A 17,614-nucleotide genomic window follows, 5' to 3' on the forward strand; every position below is an offset into this window, starting at 1 on the left:
CTGTTTTGGGCACCTTGCAACAGGAAAGGTGTTGGGGTGCTGGAACATGTCCAGAGAAGGGCAGCAGGGCTAGTGAAGGGTCTGGAACACAGGTTTAGGAGGAGCAGCTGAGGGAGCTGGAGCCTGGAGAAGAAGAGGCTCAGGGGAGACCCTATCACTCTCTACAACTACCTGGGAGGAGGCTGTAGCAAGGTAGGGGTCAGCCTCTTCTCTCCAGTAACAAGTGAGAGGATGAGAGGAAATGGCCTCAAGTTGTGCCAGGGGAAGTTTAGATTGGATATTAGAAAGAAATTCTTTACAGAAAGGGTTGTCAAGCATTGGAACAGGCTATTCAGGGAAGTGGTTGAGTCACCCTCCCTGAAGGTATTTATAAGAGATGTAATGTATGTAGATGTGGCACTTAGGGACATGGTTTAGTGGTGGACATAGCAGTGCTGAGTCAATGCTTCAACTTGGTGATCTTGGAGGCCTTTTTCAACCTAAATGATTCTGTGGTTCTTTATTCTATAGCCTGTTATTTTTGCATGCCACCTTATCGTTTGATAATATAATAGTTTAGGTACCCAAAGTTTGGAAATTGAGAATTTCTGTTTCCACAGTGCTAATAAACTCTCTTTTCCATGTGATGTGTTCAAGCCACAATTAAGATAAAATCCACAGGAAAACACAAAATCCTACGTCTGTTCTTGGGGCTACAGTGTGGTTCTGATTGGAACTGGATGATCATAATCTTAGAATTTTGCATGACTAAATATTCAATAAATACATTTGCACTGTATATTCCACAACTGTAAAAGAAAGGGTCTGCAAGGAAAAATATAATTATTCATAGCATGCTATGGTTGCATGTCTTTATATAGTGATGGTTCCCTTGTTTGAGTTTGAATATTTGATGAATGAAGATGTGCCAGGGCACTATGATATGAGTCTTACCCCTCAGCAAATGTTGCATATTGTCTTTTATCCTAAGGAGAAGAAGAGGGCCTTTTACACTAGAGGGTTTTCCATTTGAGCAGGTAAAAGTATATAACGTGAACAGGTAGGTGGTTAGGAGCTGAAATACATTAATTTGGACTAGAAATAAGGTGCCCATTTTTAACAACTATGATAATTAGGCCCTGAAAAAAATGTTCTAGGAGTTGTTATGAACTCTCCATTAATAGAAATCTTTAGGACAGGAGTGGGTTTTTTTTTGCCCTGCATCAAACAGAAATTATTTCAGAGAGGTTCTCAAACTAGATGACCTCCAGGGATGGTTTTTGTCTATGTAATTTATGAATTCTCCTTAAGTTATATTCCAACCTTGGTTATACAAAAAAGGTAATTTTTGTGGTTGACAGACACAGGAAGGCGTTTCCTCCACATGGTCCCCGTATGACACTGGATTCACAAAAATTGTCTGTCTTGCATTCTAGGTATAAATAGATGTATATTTTTCCTTATATGGGCATAGAGAATTGAGACACTTCTGTGTAGAGAAGCTTGGGGTCTATAGGGCTGTTTCCATCTGAGTTACACTGGCTGTTTTCCTTAAATATTTGTGAGTAGGACTTGGAGACACTTGGCTCCAGTGTTGAATAGAAGTGTATCATGGGCCAGAATGTGGTTGGGTGGAGGTAGATTGGGTCACTGCATCTTTTGACTGTCCACATTTCTGGCATGTGTCTGTGGAGCACAGTGAGAGGATGAACCTGGATGACACAACTGCTCTTCACTCCTTTAGCTGCAAAAGCTTCTGTTCAGCAGTGTTGGGCTGACTGCAAACAGAAATGCAATAGAAAAAAGTGTTTCTGTTTCTGAGTGTATTTTTCTACGTGACTCAAGATTTTTAACTGCCACTTCTTCATCAGCCCATTGTATCTGGGGGTATAATGGAAGTCAAATATTGGAGTGGTGCTAATGCTGAACATGAGAGGGCAGTAAATAGGCCTGAAAGCTATAGAAAATTCTTCTGACAAGTGCTTCTGACAAGTTCACCCCTTCCCTGTCTCTGGGAAGGTGGCATAGACACTGAAAGTCACCATTAAACTATGTGCACATGGAATTCATGGTCATTGAGTCCTTTGACATGGGCATTGGCAAACTTCCACCGGAACATGGCAGGGCAGGGCTAGTTTACATTTCTGCCCCATCACCAACATTTGGTTCTCTCTCATTCCCTTTCCGGCTGGATGTGTAAAGGAAGTTCTTAGTCCCTTCTGGCTCTGGAGTTGCCCTTGCCAGCTGCATACTGCACAGCATGCTCAGCCTGCCACCATGCACCATCAGCTTTTCAGGAGCTAATTGGATAAACTCTACTCTAGAGCCCATTGAACTTGCCTGTAACAGAGCTTAATTAAAGTGCACAAAGTTTGAAGAGATAGCAAGTTAAGGCTTAATGCAATAACGAAATGGCACTATTCCACCATCTGCTTCCTTCAAGACGTTAATTGCTTCCACATATTTGTTTGTTTTAATTAGGAAAGAACCTTGATTAGAATGGAACGAGAAGGGGTAAGAGTGGAGGAAAGAAAGGCTGGAAGGAGAGGAAGATGGGAGTGCAGGAGAGTGAGAAAGGAATGAAAGATGAAGGTTTGACCATGCTGCTGAGTGCTGGTCAGCAGCTGTGAAATAGCCGCCTAGAAATAAATATTTTGGCACTTGTGGACACAGCTTGGACAAGCAGCATGGTGTTTTGTCACTGAAAGACTCAGTCATAAAAGATGAAAGGAATAATTGAAAAAAGCAAAAGCATTTTGCATGGAGCAATCTGTGTTACAACTACTTCTTACCCACTTCTGCAGAATCTCCCCTGGTTGTTCACTATGACTGCAGTGCTTTGTTTTTTCAGTCTTAAGTACTAACCCACACGGAAAGAAAGGTAAACAGACTTCTTCCATGTTTGCTGCTTTCCTCTTCCTTGAAGTACCATCCTTGTGCATTGAGCTCATCTTGGAAAGTCTTCAGTTTCTTATGAGCAGCTTCAGATAAAAGCACTTTCTAATGATTGGTAACCATGTCTGCTTGAAGATGTCAGAATTTTCTGAACAGATGACTGATAAAAGAAAACTTAACAAATTATTAAAAAACTAATTTCCCCATATTCCTAAGTAGGGGCATTGGCTGAAGTTTCAGAGATAGGAGGTTAGAAACTTCAAATTTGATTAATCTGACTCAGCATTGTCTATTCTTATTCTATTTCTTTCTCTCCATATCTGTTTTTTCTCCTTCATTTTCCCCCTTTTTACCCTCTTGAGAGTGAAGTCTGATTTCCCAAGCAAGTATCAATGTAATTAAAGTCAAACACAGCTTTTAAAAAAGGGAATCAACTAATTTATTTTCTGAACCATTGGTATTTTGGCCAGATTTTGATAATGAAAAAGCACAAACCCAGGAGCATGAAATGGGGTTATTGTAGTTACTGAAATAATAGAATGTTTAATAACATGATCAGTAAAAATGCTTGTTTTACAGGAGACTACAGGCCTTGTATTATTCTGTTCTTGACATTCCTTCCCCATCCTGCTCTCTGACAGAGGCTGCAGCTTTGACATACCCAAATCTACTGTCATTTTTTTATATCCCACTTTGGATTTTTTCTGAAAATCTCTTTTGCTAGTGGAATGTAGTTCTATTCCCCTTTGGCAAGTTTGAGAAAGCTTGTGGTCAAAGAAAAATCTTTTATTCACTGAATCTCTTACCCAAAAATAGAAAAAAAAATCCTTAACCCGAAACCCTCACATGATTACCTTGAACAGATTGGTGAATGTTTTGATAACTGTGGAAAATGTGAACTCAAACAGTTATTATCCAGTAATTATGGGTAAATATTTTGGGAGGTTTAGTACAAGGATGGGAACATGGCTTTTCACCTGTGGATCTCTGGTCCAAAATCAAGTGCTTTCGTTTTGTCCTTACAATCCACTGTAATTGTTCCCTTGGGGCAGGATAGGAGACTCACTGGATCAATTCTAATCACATTGCTTAGTGCTATGCACTAGGCATAACACTCCTCCAAGATGTAAGCTGTAAAAGAGCCAGAGGAGAATCCAGATTCTCCAGGGACTTCAGAGTAAACTGACTGGTATGTACTTTGGTGGTTTTTTTTGTTTTTTTTTTTTTTTTTTAACATCTCCTATTTTTAAATTATTTTGCTTTCTTTTTGCACTAGAAACCCACCAATATTTCAAGTCAGTATGAAACAGCTTCTTGGCTTCATGCAGTTCTGGTGACCCCACCTAGAAACATGGAAAACATTCACCAGACTCCAAGTGGTGTCTGTGTGAAGAGACATGGAAGGGCTCCCTCTCCTCAGCTTATGAGAGGAGGGCTGGGGCAGGGAGTGCTGTAAAAGCCACAGTGCTCTGGAGAAGTGGTCTGGATGTGGCCTCCAGTTTCGGGTTATAGCCAAGACTGAAGTGGAGAGGAGATGGACGGCTTGACTAAAACTGTGTGAATGTGTGCTTAGGTGTTGAGAAGTGGGATGTAAAATGACTGAGCAGGAGGCAGACTTCCAGTCCACAGTGGGCAGTAGGAGATAGCACTGGAGGAAGATTCTGGGGAGGAGGAAAGGAAGGAGCACACACTAGCACCTCTTAGTGCAAAGTTACATTACAGTTGCAGTACAGACAGGCTGATTTCAATGGCCAGGGTCTTGTGTTTTGATTGTGAAAGTACTGAATGAGGATGTGCAGTGGGTGGGGTGGCTGGACCAGTGTCTAGCTGGTCTTAGGAAAAAGACCAGCTGTCTTCAACAGCAGAATCTTCTCAGCCTACTGTTGCAGAGTCTGTTGGGGATGAATGTCTAAGGAGGAAAATGTCCCTGTGGGATTCTTAGCTATCATGGGTGTGAAGATTAAGGGAAGTTTGTTCTTGAAGTCTGTGAAATCAACTGAATCAGTGGGGTGTCCTTTTATTTTTTTTTCCCCAGCAGTGCTGCTTAAATAATTTTTTCTGACTTTATTGCCGTTACCTACCTAAATAGCAAATATTCTACTGAACACTACCATTCCCTCCCTCCTCTGCTCAATAATGCATTCCTCCCTCTATGGTATTGTTACCTCAGACTTTATTTTCATCATCATGAAACAGCCTGCAGTCCTGTGGCTTAAAATCAACTAGTTGTGTAGTGAATGGCAGGTGTAGATGGTACAGTTGCAATCTTAATCTCTCCCACCAGTCAGAAAAAGCTATTGGGAATAGATATTTTAGGAGATATACTCTGAATGCCTCTAATTCTGTTGCCCTGGACGAGCAGTGTTTGCTATAGTGAAGCTGTAAAGGATTCTCTTGGGAGACATCTGACAGAAAGCCAAGAGTGAGCTGTAGTCCAAGACAACAGACTGGCTCTGTGCTGCAGAGTAACTGTACACCTTTATTGACATGTATTTTTTAACAGGTGACTACTTCTAGCCTGTATTTGTGAGGTAATCGGAAGACCCATGGACTCATGGGTTTTCCATATCCTCTTCCCTTTTCATTTAATTCTGTGGGAAATCCTACATTAGGGATTCTGCAAAAGCAGCTTACAGTGATGTATATTTTCCCTTTCCTGTAAACTATGGAGACACTTTTACTTTTTGCTGCAGTGTACATTGCACATGTTTGAAAACCAGCTACTTTGAAAGCGGCTTTTCATTTTTTAAACGATGTTCATAATTAAGTGAATCTAAAACCCCTTTTTTTTTCAAAACAGACTTTGTAGATTCCTCTCTTTATTTAGATCTTAATTAAATGCATAGAGGGACTTTCTTCTGTTAAATGAATGTCTTTTTAACTTGCTTAATTTTTGACTTTTAAAAGCCCCAGAAAAGTGGAGGAAGCAAGCTGAAATAGTTGTACTTAGCTGATGTTTAGCACTGAGCAATGCTGCCTACAAGCAGACTGCCTGGATTTATGTCTTTCTTTCTCTGAGCCTTTCAGGTAGTTTAAGATGACCACTAGTCAAAACTGGAGTTAAATGTACCCATTTTTTCCCCAGATGGTTGACTGCCTGGGTTTCTGGAACCCCAGAGATGAGTTCTCCCTTAGGGAGTTTCGGGGGACAAAAGAGGGGTTGCAGTTCTCCTGACTGGGCAGTACATAAACTGTGGGCCATGATTCCCATTTAAAACACAGAGCAGCCATTGTACAGATTCATTTGGTTTGTCTTTAAATGGGGAAGGTGAGTGCCCCAGTTTCATGTGTTGTTTCACAGGAGGAAGGTTCTGTATGGCTGGGCAAGGCAGACCCCAGGGAGGTGCAGGCCATGTCAGCTCTCTGTGACTGAGCTGTTCTGCTCTGCCAAAGCTGTCTGGTGCAGAGGGAGTGAGAGGGCAGCTGCAGGTAGGTCAAGAGTTGAGGCAGATGAAGGCTTCCCCACTCCCCCATCATTGCCCTGTCTTTCTCCCTGCCTGCTGGGTAAACCTGTGCCTTCTTGGGGCTGAAACATCAGGAATAATGGAAGAAAATATGCTGTGTTTTATAGATACATCTTCCCTTGCTTAATTTCAGAGCAGACTCTTAATGCCATAAAAGAAGATAGATTGCTCTTCTGTTAGCTTGCCTTTTGAGTGGTTTGAGCACTTCACAATGACTAATTAAACTTTACAATGTGGCTGCTGTTGTCCTAGCTATATCCCCTGAAAGAGCACTTTGCCTAAGGCCAAACAAGTCATGAGCCTCTTTATTTTGACTCTTGCATGCACTCTGACTGCTAGAACATGAAGTTCATTGCATGAATCTTACTACCAAGCAGCAAAATATTGGCAGCCAAAAACTAGATGCTATAGATAAAATGAGTTAAATTCATGTGTGATGAAGTTACATGGGGGAGAGGTTTGGCCTAGAATCTGGCAACTGGCAGGTTGCAGGAACCATCTGTTGCCCGTGGTATCAAGTAATCATTTTCATTAGTTACTTCTAAATCTGAGTTACTCAACGTAATTTGGAAGCAGAAGTTCTGCCAGGTTATTACAAGCACATCAGGTATCTTCCATATAAGTGTTGATTAGAAAAGCTTCTCCCCATTTCCCCCGGACTTATTTTTGTACTCTTGACAGGTGTGGGGTGGGAGTGCTCAGTCTACCCAGGAATGAGTGCTCTTACTAGTGAGGTTTTTTTCCTACCCATGTTTTAGTTACATCCTAGGCAGTGTCTCCTTAGGTATAGAGAGGAGTTGCACTGTTTTGTCTTTCCTTTCTTGCCTTACCAGTGGACAGCAGAAAAACCACTGTGAGGGTTTGTGGTGTTTAATTCAGAAACTCAGGCTAATCCTGCAGCATTTCTCTCACTGACTTCCACTTTGCCCCTAGCTAGCAAAAGCCATATGTGGAACAAGGAGGTGAAAATTGGGACCAAAAAGGAGCGAGACCCATCACTGCCTCATCAGTTATCTCTACAGCTGTGCAGAAGTTCCCCAACATGTGAGCTGAGTGCAGGGCTTGGTATGAAAGGGAAAAAGTGGGTGCTGTTAGTAAGAACTGCTCATAATGTTTTTGTCAAAATAATGGCTTTTCAGACTGTGAAAACAATGTTAGCAAAAAGGATGTATTATTCAGAATGTTCTGATTTTTTTTTGTTGAGAGGGAGGGTAATACATTTAAAATTGATTTGAAATGAAAAGTTATGCAGTTGCTAGGAATGAAGCTATTTATAAAGCAGTCTCAGTTTTCCCACTTCTATACTCCTTCTCTATTCTATACTTCTTTCCCATAAGAAATAAAAATAAACTGCAAATAATGACTGGAAGTTACTATATCCAAAGCCAGATAAATTAGAATGTTTCATTTTTAAATTAAAAATAGAAAATTCAATTAAAACCCCTCAATACATTAAATGTTATTTTCATTTTCACTAGTGGCTTTCATAACAAACAATTATCCTTTGTCAGCTGTATTGCTGACCATACAGAGATTCATATTTAGTATGGCAAAGCAGAAAATAAGTCCCATACAGCTGTGGAATACCATATAACAATATTCCCAGAGCCACTCTTGCTTCTGTAACTCCGAGATTCTGGTCTGGGGAGTTGCAGGAATTCAGGTATTTTCCTTGCTCTGTCTTTTTTTTTCTTTCTCCTTTTTTTTTTCATTCCTATTTTTAAAGTATGTGAGTTTGAATCCTGGCTTGAGCAGGTTGAGTTGGGATTTTGAATTCGCAGCCCAGTCACTCAGAATGTCAATTGTCTTCCAGGGCACTGCACTGTGAGTCCCAAGGCTGGAAGCTCTTTAAAATACCATCTGACTTTTAAGGGAACATTTGCAGGAATATATATATTTTTTTTTTTAATTTTTTTTAAAGTCTCTCTAACTCTACCAAGTGTGGTTGATTTATCAATATGTAGCCAGTAATGATTAAATGAAAAGGTGTGCCTTCTCCAGTGGTGTTAAAATGCTTCATTAGAAAATTTGAACTAATTTCTAAAGGCATTACTTTCCATAGTGCTGCTAGTTAGCTTTTTCTTTCCCTGAGCTCACTTGAGGTATTAATCTGGCTGACAGACTTTGCTTCCTGGGTCTATGGCCCTGGCACACTCCTGCATTTGGGGCTTTAATATAGGGAGAAAATAGAAGAGTGCTGTGCAGTGTCCCTAGTCTGTTTCTCAGGTGTTTGAAGGGTCATTTTCTGTTACACTATTTCCTAGTGTTTTTATCCAAGTTAATTTTAAATTTTTTTTTATTTTATCCAAGTTAATTTTAAAACTGCATTTTGCTCTTCCACCTTTCTGCAGTCATGCCCAAGTACTTTTGAAATCCCAGGACTGTCTAGCCTCCGGACTTCTTGTTTTAGCTGGAGGCTGCCTTTCTGTCGCTCAGTGTGTTTCATGATTCCTCTTGTGCTTTGCCACATGCATGCATCCCCTGCCTTTTTGGCATTTTGTGTGTTGCTTACTCCAGGAAACATAATTTCATCATTAGATGGTTCCACTGAAATAGGCAGATGAATCCTTTATACTTGAATTTTGGAAAACCCCTTTTGTTTTGCACATCTTAATGTTTGGTTCTACATTTCAGAGCAGGAAGTTTCTGAGGAAAAGACAACTAGAGAGAAAACTTGAAGGGCAAAACAGTGTGAAGCAGAGAAAGGCAGTCCAGGAAGGTGTAAATGAATTAAAAAACAAAAACGAGAACCCTGTTCTGTGTGTGACTTGTCCCACTGTCTGGGCCCACAGGACTCCTAAGCCTAAGATTACCTGTTCAACAGCCTTCCTTTCAAAACACATTGTGCCAAAAGCATTGTATTTCTGCTTGGAGGGTCCCTAGGGCTCTGGAGCCTAGGTAGCCTTTACAACGCTGTTTTAGTCCTTAGCTGTGAGGCCACTGCTGTGGCAGAGTGGCAGGTGTGTTATTCCAGCCTTGCCTGCAGGCAGTCTGGGTTAGGTGCTTGGTGCACACTGACATATCACCATGTAGTGCTGCAGGCACAGGCCAGGCTGAAATGACTCCTTGCAAGTAGAGTGTGTTTAGTGCATTTCTTACCTGTCCCATAATTGCTGGTCAGTTTAGAAACTGACCCCTATCATGCAAAATTACAAGTAATTTCCTTGATGATCTGGAAAGGTTTCAATATCCTCAGCCGTTTGAAGTGTTATCCTTTAACAGCCAAGACAGTGACTCTTAAAGATTTTTGCAACCAGTCTGTCTTGGCAAAGATTTCCACTTCCATTTCCCCAGCATGCTAGAACTGAGATACCTATCTATGCATGGCTTCTCGTCATGTTCACCCAATTACCCTGAGGTAGAAGTGGGGAGAGGCATGGGGTAGAATGAATTATGGCAGGAATTTGTGTATTAGAGGATGAAAACAACAGATAGCTGGAAGAATGCATTGATTTCTCACGGTAGGGGATTCCCAGCCTGCTGTAATGTGTACACCCACGAAAAGCAACATGTTTCTGGAGCTAGTGGTAGGAGAGGTGTGGTTCAGAAAGCAGAGACATCATCTCACAGTGGCTGAGACTTGCAGGGCGCCTGTGCCAGCTCCCTGTGTTGGTCAGTATCAGCCAGTGTGAGAGCTGGGCACATACAGATCACCCACACTTCAGTTCCAGGGTTTAACTGGGCTCCCTGAAAGGCCTTGGTCCTTAAATGGAACCTTGGCTATTTAAAGGGCTTAGGAGCTGAGGGCATTGCCTGCACTCTGGACAGCTTCTCATATCTGTTTGCTATGTTTAGGTGTTTGTGTTTGCTTTTGGGAAGCTGAGTATAAATTTTTGCATGAGATTCCTAAGTTGCAATAAAACTTCGGAGAACTGAGTTCACTTATTAGAGAGTGCTGACATGTTACATAATAGGAAAATCCACTGTAGATTTCAAGATGTCCATGGGTCCTTTATTTCCTGTTTTAAGTTTCCCGTGAGCCAGCAGACTAAGAGAATGATCTAAATTAATTACTGGCTATACTAATGACAGGGAAATCTGGCCAGGTTCAGTGCCCCCTCTATACATGCTATGTTTTTAGTACAGTAACAAATTTGATTGCACCTGCCTCCTGTCTTTATAGTATACTGACAGAACATTAAAAAACATGCAGACTGCTCTGACTTACTGGAAATAGGTCCAGGAGTATAAAATATGCTAGAGAAAGTGTGAATTGACTATGATCTGTAAGTGAAACAAAAAGTGAGTTAAAATTTTATTCTTAGTATAGTCATTCTGGTAGTCCTTTTAAGCTTTTTTTTTTTTTTATAAGAAAGTGTTATACATCAGCTGGAATATAAAGGCATTTTAGTGCTAGCTCAAGTACATAAAATCACAGTTATTAATGTGTACATGTGTAGTGCCTCATAATTCTGCTCTTGACTATGTTGTGCTAGATTCTGTCAGACAGAACAGAAAATGTTCTTGCTCCTGAAGAACTTAAAATGCAAATGCAAAGAAGAGGCAGATGGGTAGACAGACAGCTAGGAAGAGCAAGGTATTAGTAGGGTTACTTAGTATGCTGGCCATTTGTTTTATTTTGTTGTTGATTTTGTGCTTTTTATCTTTTCCTAAAATCAGGTAATTGAGAAAACAGTGGATCAGTGACTTTTTTCCTCTTGCTTCAAAGTGAGGAGTCCCCCCACAGTCCAGTTTTGTGTCCCCTTTGAGGAGTGTCTAATGCTGGCCTGTGTCTGTAGTATCAAATAAATATGGGGGGAAGAGTAAGCCCATTCTGTACTGTTAATCTTAGGAAAATCTTGGAAGCAGCCTTATTTTCAGGCATTAGAGACGTGCTCAAACTTTGGTTTTTGGTAGCGATAAGCACATTTTCAAAAGACTTGATTTTTCTTAAAAGAAAATGGAAATACTATGTATGCATGTATTAAAACAAAATGGAAATACTTTGTACTTCCGGAAGAAGTATTGCCTTTATCAATAATGCCAGCACTGTGATACTGCCAAATTCCCCACTAGCATTCCCTGCTGAGATGTGTATGGCTACTGACTGCATTTGGTGTATTAGGTTCTGGTAGAATAAACAATGCTACAGATCTGTCCCAGCTTTTTGATGGCAGAAAGGAGAGGATGTGGGGGATAGAGACAGACCATCTACAGGAGGAGTAAAATAAATGATAATGATTCAGAGCTCTCCAACTGTTGAGCTTCAAAGTCTTCAGAAAAGCAGGTATTCTTTGTTCTCTTGTAACGATGGTGGAATTGAGGCAAGGCCAGTGTTCCCAGTGCAGCTGCCATGGGAATTACAATAAAGGCTGTTGAGTTTTGCAGAAATCGCTCTCCTGGTTAGTACCAGCTCAGAGATGGGGGAGTCTGGTTTCTCCTTCGTGGCAGTACAGAGCAATAACTGCTCAGCTGCTGCCAACCCTGCTTCCTTTTAGCTACTCCTTGTTAGTGGAGAGTTTGTGGTAATGGGGGTAATTAACACACTGGGAGTCATTTCTGTGTCCTGGAAGGGAACAGAAAGCCATCAGAGCAGCCCCAGACATGATTGCTCTGCAGGGTTATTTTCCCTCTCTCTTTCTTTCTTTTCCATTGTGCTTGGGTTTTGATTTTTCTTCTTTGTGTTAAGAAAGCTGGAGAGCTGAAATGGTCTGTAAATTGCATCCATGCTGAGCCCGGGCTAGGTAGGCTAGTTAAAGGTCACTCTCATGTGCTAGATGGCCTCCTCTGTGGGGTGGTGAGAGTGTTTAAGAAGGGAGTCACAATGTCCCTTGTGGCTTTTTTTAACCCTTCATTTTCCAGGACGAATTTGTAGAGCTCTGGTTCTGAGTTAAGTTTATTTAAATAGGCCCAGGAGATAAAAAGGTGAAGGGTGGTTATGATAAAACAGTAACTCTTTCAGCAGTCAGATGACTCTCCTGCCTGGTAAGTCTGAAGTGGGGCTGTGCTGCCATGGTCTCATGCTGTTTATTGAACAGAGCACTTTACTGGTTTGCTCATATCCCTTCTGAGGTTGCTGGCAGCATTTCAATGGTATGCCTTGCTACTGCAGGCGAGTTCAGCTCTCCCATGCATAGGTGCCTAGTTTGGGTATTAAACAGTGTTTCTGGAGCTGAGCTCCAGGGTTAGCCTTACCATAAGCAGTCATTCTTGCCTTCCCCAGGGAAGAACTTGGAATGGGGAGAAGGGCAGTGGGCTTAAACTGTCTGCAAATCACATGCCCAGGTACCAGGAAACCAACCAACCACCTACCTACAGGTTACAGTTGATGGTAGATGCATGTGCATGTGTATATACTAATCCACTACACGGAAGCAAAGACAAACTAATTTAGCTTTATAGTCTATTTTTTTCTTACTTTAAGAGGACACTCTTGAATTGCAACTCCATACCCCCATTTTCTCACTTTTTGCTTGATACAGTTTATTTGCAGCTGTCTCCGAGGGAGCTCAATGCTGAGTTTAGATAAGAATTAAGTAACTCAATATCAGTTTTCAAGAATGGAAAAGTTTAGCTTGCAAGATGTATCAGTAGTGCAAAGAACACTGAAGAATATGTCTTCTACTTGGGCTTGGAGTAGGGCAAAGGCATGTGTAGTTTCAGTGATGTGAGAGACAGGCATCAGTACTATATCCCTGAAAACCATGCAGAAGAGGTCACCAGGTGCTCCATGTCACCCTCAGTCCCTAATTTTAAGATGCTGGTCTTCATATGCACATATCTCTACATCCAAGATAAAGCCCAAAATATCTCTGCTTCTCTCCTGCCAGCCAGTAATGTAAATCTGCATCCCATGAAGTTCTGCCAAGTTCAGCAGAACCTAGGTGTGTTCAGCTCTCTGCAGAGCAAAGCCCCCATTTTTGACCTCACTTCCAGCCTCTTCACTGAGCAGAGCCCATCTTGCCTTACCTGTGGCCCCTCTGAGCTGTATAGTGTCACTGAAATCTCCCTTGGTAAAAGAATCATAGAATTGAAAGAAGATTGAAGCTCTCTGTCTCTGTCTTCATCTGAGTTCTTTCAGCTCAGCTTCCCTGGCACCACCCCAGAGTCCTCTCCATCCCAGCAAGGGTATGAAGCAGTGTCCAGATTTATTACTGAGATGCAAATGTTGCTAGAGGAATTAAAAACTAAATTAGCCCCTGCAGTTTTCTCCAGTCTCATGGATTTCAAACGCTCCATGTCCCCTCTCAGTTCTCTGTAAACATCCCTGCATGCATCCTTGCTGAGGCTGTTGTGCTGAGGATTTCTGTGTTCCACCGTAGCAACACACAGTTTTCACATCTGCATTTTTTATTGGAAGGTTCTTTTTTTTTTTTTTTAATGCTTTGACCCTTTGTCTTTTGCCACAACTCAGCTGGGGATAGATCAGGCAGAAAGATTTCAAAGCATTAGCCAAAAGGAGCCTGTTGTTCCAAACTGGATGAGTGGATAAATACTATGAATTCCCCATTTCGCTCTGCTACCAAGCTGGACTTCTAATATCAATTATTGAGGGTAAATGTCACTGTATCTTTTTGAGCAGCATATGTCATAAAGCTGTAATGATTTGATTGCTGTGCTTTGCACCAATTGAGGGAAGACACATGGATTCAGAGCCAAATTAAGATCCTGCTTACTCCTTCTTAAAACTCTACTGCTTCATTAGGGCTTGGGGAATAAAGAAAACAATTGGATTTTGTTTGTTTTAGAGTGAAGGAAAGGACATAAGTTAGTTCACATGTGGTATTAAATACATGGATCTTATGTGACCAATGTGTATGTTTCCTTCTTCACAAACTGTGGCATAGTGAATAGTTCTGGTTGTGGAAGAGGATGTCAGACTGGTGGACTGTAAACTTTTCCTGTCAGTGGGATTTTGTTCAGCATCCTGAAGTGGAATAACAGGACTAACACAGGCTTGCACTGGGCTGCTGAGGCTGGGGTTTGCAAGGGAAGCCAGCCTGTCTTTGAATTCATCTAACTCTGTTCTCCTTTCTGCTGAAAATTACACTTTCAAATACAAGTAAATCCATCCCCAAGCAATTAGCAGCCAGAGAGGAAGGTAGTGGAGGAGGGAGGACAGGGAGTGACAAACCCATCTCCTGAAACCTTTCTGTGCAGTTGGGTAAATAAGCTGCAGAGCAACTGCTTCTCACCCCCTTTCCTAAGCAGGTGCGTTTCAAGACATTTGCAAAGATATTAACCCAGCATAGAGAGTGTGCCAGTCAGTAATTATGGAAATTAGTTGGCAATTAGATAATGTCACTCACTCTCCGCATACAGCTGATAAGTGGTTGAGAGCCACTTCAAAGCAAGGGCTAGACCCCCTCCGTGAGCTGCTGAGCAGATGGCTCTGACCTGGCATTAACAGAATGCTGTCAAGTTTGGGAAAGTGTGTGGTGGTTAGGCAGCACTCGCCTTCAGCTCTGCGGTGGGGCTGTCTCCCTTCCCTGGCTGGGCAACTTGTGCAGCTCTGTCAGCCCTGTGAGTGGGATGTTCAATAGTGCCAGTGGGTGTGTTTCCTGCAGTGGGTTTGGCTGAGTTTCCTGCAGTGTGAGAGATGCTGAGCTGTCTGTTCAGTGTGCACATTCCTCGCCGTTGCAGCTCTCAGGTGGGCCAGGGAGGTGGTGCAATCTGTTGGAAGTGCAGTGGAGATAACTTGCTTGCTGCTGTCCATCGTGAAGTCCCTTTTTATGCAAGATGTGGTCATGCCATGACAATGAGATTGCTCAGAGATAAAACATGTAAGACAATACTCCGAGATTCTGTAGCTTTTGTCCCAAACTATAATGTATTGCTATGGCAGCAGTGTGCTGCATGAGGCTGCTAGGGTAGTATTTATGCTAAAAATAAAATGGTAAGAGCAGAAAATTATTAGTTCTCAGCATGTCTTGGAGAATCATTGTGGGAATGGGTGAGGCACAGAATTAGTGTGTCAGAATTTACTCTCTCAAGGTTGGGATTGAGATCCTGCCTCCTGCTATGAAGGGTACTGGGTCTTCTGAGCTCTTCTTGAAGACCCTGCTGCTGCGGTAGGATTTGCTCTCACAGACGTAAGTGTGTGAGACATGAAACTGGAGTAATGGGAAGCACCGTGAGTCAGGACTGACGTGCGCTGACAGAGCTCTGGGGGAGTCACAGATGGCCCTAGCCTGCTAGTGGCTGGGTGTGGGCAACCTTCCCAAAATCTGAGCTGTAGTGTCTAAAAGGCAATGAAGCACCCAGCAATGACACATATTTCATGGTTTTTGCATTGTCTTCCTCTTCTGAAACAGAGCTGGCACTGTCTTTCAAAGCAGCTAGAAAGGGATTACCTTGGCTTCTCTCGATCAAAACAGAAAGAAGAATTCCTCGGCTTCCCTCAGTCTAGACTGCTATTCTTGTTTAACCATTTCTGTCTGGTTTCCCTTGTTGGCTCTGCCTTTTGTCCTGCCCTAATGAACTTGTATCATTACAGAAACTTGCACCACAGAGGTATCCTACTCCCATTATTGTGCCTTTGAAATATCCCAAGGACTGAAGTGACCGACAGAGGCTGGTATTCGTCTCTGTAAAACAGTGTTTCAGCATCCTGGGATTGGGAGAGATTGATAGGCTTTTCAGACAGGAGTTTGAACTGTGTGTGGACATAGGCATCTCATCTGTGATTATCTATAGTGTTCACACCTGCTGCTGTGATTTACAGCATCTTTCACTGCTTATCAAAGTGTCTTGTAAAACAGGGAGAGAAGAGTATAAGACTGAGGGCTGCTTTTTGCAGATGGTGCAATCTACCCTGCCTAGGAGAATTTAAAAGGTGGGGTGAGAGCTCTGCTGCATTGGGGTCTCTGTGGATGGTTGCTGCCATGCTGGGCTTGTAGCCCTTCTCAGCTCAGACTGAGCATAGAGCTGTCTGATGGAGTAGTGAATTTTGCCATGGTGGTAGTAAATGGTCCAGGAAGCTGTGAGCTGCTGGAAGCACATCACTGGCTAATTTACACACATTATGATGTTCCTATTTCCATCTCATCAGTAATTCCAGGCTTGGATCATCACTTTCTCTTTTACCTTTCTCTCAGTCTATTCTTCTCCATAAATCATGGGCTATTTTAGTGTATCCACTAGGGAGCACAGAGAAGAAAGGTAAATGGACAAGAACCACATAATTTTTCTCCCAGTCTGCTTTCCAGAACCCCCCAAGAACCCCCAAGAACTTAACTTAGCCAACACAACCCCATGAACAGTCACAATCCCAGTTGTGATTATTGGGAAGACAAATGAATTGAGGAATTGGAGTCTGTGTTTAATTCTTTGTTCATTTTACACCTGTCCTAACACCTCCTTTTCCCACCTTCCATTTTCCTCAGCCAAGCTGTTAACAATTAAAAGGAATTATCTTCCCTCTGGTTTTGACTTGATTTTATTTGTGTTTATAGCAGTTTAGCTAACATGCTTCACTCAGGCAGCTGCAGGGAACAGGCCTGGTTTCCACTGGGCACTGAAAGCTCAGATTTCTCTCCAACTTGCGTGTTTTCTTTTAATTGATCCCTTTTGTTTTCTAAGTGACTTGTGTTTTGTGCTGGCTAAATTTGTCAGACTGACAGCTCTGGAGACTTATGGCTTCTGCAGGTCCCTTGGGCAGGTGAGGATGTGACTGTGTGAACTCTCCCCTCTGTTTCCTGGTGATTCTCCTCCAGCTCAGCCTCCATGCCTACCAAACAGAAACTTTCCAGCACTGCCCACTTGTGCAGTGTCTGTGTGCCTTCTCCTTCAGAGCAAGATGGACAATGGGGTTGCAAGGCATCTGCTGTGAGCAACTCTCATGGTCCACAGCACGAAACACTTTTCCCAAGCATATGCTGCCCCACAATATTTGTGTTCCAGTTTGTGGAAGCTGTGTTCATGCTAACTTCTGTGAGGCTGAAGGCCTTGATTCTCATCACCTTTCCTGCTAGTGTTAGCCATCACTATCAATGCTAGTGTTAGCCATTCCCAGAGCTGTTCTTGTGTCCAACCCATCTTTGTGAACAAACATCTGTGTTGATAGAAGACTTACTTTCTTCTTGGATAGAATTTTCAAAGAATGTGCCTAGCTTTGTACTGCCTTTACTTGTCACTTAAAACATCCTCCTACACCAGGCATGCAGTCACCCACATGCAAGTATGCAGAAGTGACTTAAATTCCAGTGTTAACAGATGTAACTCATTGAAGGCAGTTGGAATTCTTTGCTCTTAATTAGGGATGAATTTGGCCTTTTTGCCAAACCACTAGACCAGGGTAAGTGGTTAAGTGCTTAGACAGTTTTTATCATCTAAGG

At 42.2% G+C, this 17,614-nt stretch overlaps 1 protein-coding gene across 20 annotated transcripts in view; it reads left to right on the forward strand.

The window, feature by feature from the left end:
- NRXN3 (neurexin 3) overlaps positions 1 to 17,614 on the forward strand; it is a 961,434-nt gene that overhangs the window by 33,459 nt on the left and 910,361 nt on the right. The window lies entirely within an intron of this gene.

The sequence above is a fragment of the Motacilla alba genome, chromosome 5, assembly GCF_015832195.1.
Source record: "Motacilla alba alba isolate MOTALB_02 chromosome 5, Motacilla_alba_V1.0_pri, whole genome shotgun sequence".
In the NCBI taxonomy this organism is placed as follows: domain Eukaryota; kingdom Metazoa; phylum Chordata; class Aves; order Passeriformes; family Motacillidae; genus Motacilla; species Motacilla alba.